The following is a 6025-nucleotide window of genomic DNA, read 5'->3' on the forward strand; positions in this document are numbered from 1 at the left end:
ATTCTTAAGGTTCACATCAGTGATTATGCACCAGAGCTGAAGAAGTCAGAGATGTGACAGGTCGATGACAGAGCTCGGAAAGTTAAAGGGAACATGTGAAGGGCTGTGACAAATTACAACACAGAGTGATGTATTCTTTTAGTTTAGTTCAGTTTAGAGATACGGCACTGAAACAGGACCTTCGGCCCAACGAGGGAGGATGGGGCAAGAAAAATATGGATGGCAGACATTGGGGCAGTTCTTTCTGCTTGCTGTTCAAACTGCACAAATATCATTCCTGATCAACCAATCACAACTGCTCTGTCAGAGAATCACACTGGACTGAATGACCTCCTTCTGTGCTGTACCTTTCTGTAATTGTATGTTTGTCATTTCTATCACCAGCTTTGGAAGCAGACCTGCTGAATGACATTTTAAATGGTGCCAACCCTTCACTGCAGCTCAGCTCATCAAAACATTCACTGTTATTATCGGCCTGTTAGACATCTTCCTGAGTTACATCTGCTGAACAACATTAGCTTCTCACAGCTCCGCTTTCTTCACATTGAAAGCCAGTGAGAAATTATGCACAGTTTGAAATCTAAGCAACGGGTAAAAGATTGGAAGGAGAGTGTGACTGGGGATAATTGCTAATGGGAACAACTCTTGCACATTCCAGTATTCAGTATCTGGAAGAAGCAGGAAGATGAGATCAAGGTGTGTTTATCAAGTTATCTGCAAAATCCATCGCTTCTCAATGTCCTCCATCTTTCATTCCCACTCCCTACTTTCCAGGGAAAGCTGGGATTCCTGAATTCGGTGTGTTCACATGAAGCAGCGAATTCATCTGGGAGCTGGAGGAACAGAGAGAGCTGGAGAAAAAGCAATGAGAGAAGAAGGAGATCCCACATGAAACTGGCAGAATTTGATGTGTGTCAGTTGTTTCTATTGATGTATGATGGCAATGTGTTGCTTTGCACATTTTACAGGAGATGCATTGATGAGGTTGGTGCATCTTGGAAATTGAAACTTGTACATCTGCAGCTTTATGCTCTTGTTAACACATTCGGTGCTGTCATTGCCTGAACGAGTCTTTTGTGTTCTAGCGAAACATTTGATTGTTTTAATGAGAAACCAATCTGTGGTGAAAGTGGCCTGAAGTGAAGAAAGAGCAAAAGCAGCGTGGAGCAGCTAACTTGCAGTGAAGTCTGGCAGATTCCCTGGTGCTCCAGTGATGAGAATTCGGTGCTTTTTCCACTGCAGACCTGGTTACATTCCCGGTCAGGGGATGAAACTTTCTTGCTGCAGTATGAACTGTCACAAAAAGAATGCATTACTTGCTGAATAAAAACATTAAAAATCTCATTAGGGATAATATTTGTTCTTCTGTTCTCTTTGTTCTTTTCTTCTCTTTTGCCCCACTCCCACTTAATTTTCTTGAAATCTGCAACATTTTTAACCTTTGCCAGTTCTGATGAAAGGTCACTGACTTGAAACGTTAACTCTGCTGCTCTCTCCACAGATGCTGCCAGACCTGCTGTTTTTCCAGCACTTTTGTTTTTATTTCAGATTTCCAGCATCTGAAGTATTTTGCTTTTATATGAGGGTTGATGAGGCTGACGTGCTTCATTTAGTCTTCAAGGATTTGAGCAAGGCTTTTAACAAGGTCCAACATGGAAGAATGGTCATCAAATTAAAAGCTTACACGATATTATGGCACCTGGCAAGTTGGATCCAAAATTGACTCAGTGGCAGGAATCGAAAGGTAATGGCTAAAGTGTATATTTGTGACTGTTAGCCTGTTCTCTGTGGGATTCTGACCTCTGAGGGAGCCTAAATTTGGGAGTCTCACCTTTTTTTTTAGTCGGAGTATATTTGTTCTGAACTCTCTTAGCTCCTCATTGAATGCCTCCCACTGCTCTGACACTGATTTACCTTCGAGTAGCTGTTTCCAGTCCTCTTTTAACAAATCAAATCTCCGATTAGTAAAAGTGACCTTCTCACAATTTAAACTTTTAACTCTTGGTCTATCTGTATCCTTCTCTAACTACGCTAAATACAACTGAATTATGATCACTGCCACTTAAATGCTCTCCCACTGATACCCCTTCCACCTACACAGGTTTTTTTTTCCTTAACACTACGTCTGGAACTGCCCCTTTTCTTGTTGGGTTTGCTCAGCATTGGCTAAAAATTCTCCTGAATGCACTGTAAGAATTTTGCTCCATCTATACTTTATGCACTTCAGAATCTTCAGAATTATACATAAATATTGAATCTTAATTTCCACATTGATAAACATTGGATTGAATTTGATGCAGCTATAAAGCAGTGTCATTGAGCAGCACGAAAGGAAATCAGCATTAAATTAAGTTAAAACTACAATTATCTATCACTGTGTAGTGTGAGGGCACTTCATGATGCAATGGTCTCTGCTCAAGACAAGTTCTGAAAGAGAACATCCCCTCTTGCATTATTTAACTCTGCTAACATTCCCTGTTGTATTTTCAGATAAAGCTGCACCATGAAACATTTTGATGTCTTGAAAATGTGCAACCTCCCCATGTAGCAACTGAACCCTCATTCCCCATGTGATCGGTAGGGATACTCACCACTGAAGTAATAAGAAAAAACCCCACAACCCACACTTGTACGCTTGTGCATTCCATACCGAAGCATCAGGACAAGTATTGCACTGTTACCAGACCTGGGTTCATCCAGCAGCCCCAGAGGAAGGATCTTTATTCCAGACAGTCACTGAGGAGAGAGGAACAAAGAGAGAAAAGGAGAAAGAGAATGACAGAGAGATCAACAGAGTCTGGAGTAGATGCTGAAAGGAACAGATTCACAATTCCGTATTTTACTTCATTGAGATTGACAGACAGAAAGCAAGAAAAGACACAAAGATGTGCATTTAAACAGTGCCTTTCACGTCATCAGGATCTCACAAAGCACTTTACAGTCAATAAAGTACTTTTGAAGTGTGGTTTCTTCTGTAATCTCATGACAGAGAGAGACAGAGAGTTCGGCAAAAATACTGATTCAGCAGATGCCAAAATATGATATTAAGAATTACATCTCAATATGGAAACTTTATTTCCAGGTCTGTAAAAATCTCATTGTTTGTTTGATTCCGGTTCAGTAAATGTAAACCTGAAGCAGAGTGAATAAATTCGCCTCTAATCCCTGATGAAACAGGGACAAAGCTTCCCAAATTCTGTCAGGTCACCTTCCAGCCTTCTCTATTCTCGAGGTTTTCCTGTTTGCTTTAACCTCTCCGTTCTGGTAAAAGTCCTGTTCACTGTGAGACCTGGCAGCAGTGGAAACAATTCCTAATGTCTGAGCGATTTGAAATTGTTCTTTTTTTGTTTATTAATTCATTATCTCGACATATTTATTACCTTAACCACTCGACGATGACTTCTCGTTCTCTATCTGTTTAAATGTTGCTCAGTAAAAATTTCAATCATCCTCTGCTTTGTAACACACGGGCACTGAGTCACTGAACAGTCTCCACTCAAGAAAATGCAGAAAGTGACAAACTCATCTTGTATTATTTTTACTCTGCTATTTTCCTCTGCAACATGTTAAAATAACGCATTACAACTACAATAAATCAAGGTAAAAATCCAGTCACCTCCTCGGGGAATTGAACCACATTGACACACATAGAGCGAAACACACAGATATGTGCACCGAGAGTGAGGGAGGCCAAAAGAGAGACAGACAGCCGGAAAGAAAGAGTGTCTCCAATTTGGCAGATTTTAGCTCCATTTCTACAGGTAAATTTTGAAACGCAAATGAGAAAATCCTGGAGGAATTGAAAGGTGCAGGATTTTATTACCTGCAATTGATGATTGGTTGCAGGGACCTGGTTAAGCTTTGAAACAATCAGAAAGGTAGGCAGCAGGACACGAGCACTCACACAGAATTCACAACAGATTGTTAAGTTTATCATCTTAACCACTCGGCTACAACTGCATGCAATAAAGTATTATACCTGGTAAATGGAGTTCGGTCATAAAAGCAACAGCAAAGTTAAAAATAAACTCGCCCAATTTGGGATGACGTTTAGTAGAAAAGCAATAATACAGTTGTTGCTGGAAATCTGAAATAAAAGCAGAAAGTGATGGAAATACTCAGCAGATTCGCCAGCAACTGTGGAGTGAGAAACAGAGTTAATGTTTCAGGTCAGTGATCTTTTCAAGAGATCTCGATGTCGACTATTCTTACAATCTTCCTCAATCTGTAATCTCTGGATCTTCAATCCTTCAGCTAATAGAAACTGTTCCTCTTTAATTCTTGGATCTAAACCCTTCATTTAAACATTCGATCAATTCTCCTCTCTCCTTCTCTGCTCGAAGATGAACAACCCCAGCTTCTCCAGTCTATCCACATATCTGGAATCTCACATTCCTGAATTATATTTTCCAGAAGATTGAAGACGTCAAAAGCAAAAACATTTGATGTTTTCAACACGGCTGCTGAAATAGCCAGAATGTCATGAGCTTGGAGTCATTTTTAGATCATTTAAAGATGACTTTGAAAAAAATCACCTCACGCTAATTTAAAATAACAGTTTAACATTCTGGTTTTGCTCCCCAGGTTGCTGGTAGTGCAGTATTTCTATCACGTTAGAGTTATCATCTTTCTTGTATTTGGGAACAGTCCCCAGTTCAAAACCACGTTGAAACGTTTTCAAAACGCATTCTGTGAAATACTAGGAAACCTTGAGTGATAGACATTCGTCAATACATGTTATCAAATTGCAATATGTCACAGATTGTTACATTTGCTTTTCATCTGTGCAGTTCTGTACACTCAAGCTGTCCACAGCGTCTTTCACTCAATTTCCTTTCTACCCCTGTCAGTGCAGAAAGTCACCCTCAACGTTGGACATTGCAGCTGATTTCTGTTCAAATTTGTGAGCCAATATTAAAGGATCATTCCGTGCTACCTCGGTTAATAACAGCAAGTCTAAGCTGTATGTCGCACATGAAAACAGTTACATCAATTATTCACTCATTCCCAATGCCACAGTCAGTGAGACCGGGACAAGCCCACACTCTTCTAAACCCACACTCTCCAATCACCCACTGTCAACAGAAAACAACAAATCAATCAGAGGGTTACTGTACATCCGTGGGACACGGGACACGACATCCCGGGCCAAACATCCTCATACTCTGAGCACAATGAATGAATCACAAACAATAGTAACAACTTTCGAAATCGTTCCCATGTAAAATGTGTTCATGATATTTAAAAGTTGACTGTTCTGAAAGTGAGCACCATGGGATTTGTGTTTTTCGTGTTTGTCTGTTAGGTTTGCAATTCAATTTGTGGTGGATATTGAAGAGAATCTCATATCAAAATGAGGACACAACGTAGGTAAACAATAAATCCCAGAACAATTCCTCTGTAAAATGGATTGCAATCTTTGGAAGGAGGTGCAGTTACAAAGTGGAAGATGGGAATGATGTTATTGATGATTGAGTGGAAAGTGTTGCATCCTTGGGCTTTTGCTGATCAATTTCCTTTTACATCTTGGAACACAAAAAAAGCTGAGGCACCAGAAGGAAACCAACAGTTATCTCACTTTATGAGAGATATGGCAACGCTACTGTGGGTTGCCCAGTTACCTCAGTCAATAGAGCATGAGATTCTTAATTTCATGGTCATGGGTTAGAGATCCATGTTCACTGTGATTGGTTTAAACTTTGCTGCTGCTTTCAAGGGCGAACCCCAGCTCTCCATTCTTCCACCACTGTCACCCGCGCTCAGACTGTGTCTTTCTCCAGCACGCTGTTGTGAAAATCACAATTCCTGATTTACAAGTGAAAACTGTCCTCCGAATCACTGGGCATGTGAGAGACAAGTTTGTAGATGCAGCCTAATGTACAGTAAATTGATAATACTTTAAAAGTTGGAAGTTCCAGTGCAGATTTTGTACCAAAACCAAAAAGTTCTGAGTCACAGAATGAGAATGGTCACTTCCTGGGGGACAAATAGCATCGGATCCACGTCTAAAAAGATTCCAGTGACA

This window comes from Heterodontus francisci, chromosome 34 (assembly GCF_036365525.1).
Source record: "Heterodontus francisci isolate sHetFra1 chromosome 34, sHetFra1.hap1, whole genome shotgun sequence".
Classification (NCBI taxonomy): Eukaryota; Metazoa; Chordata; class Chondrichthyes; order Heterodontiformes; family Heterodontidae; genus Heterodontus; species Heterodontus francisci.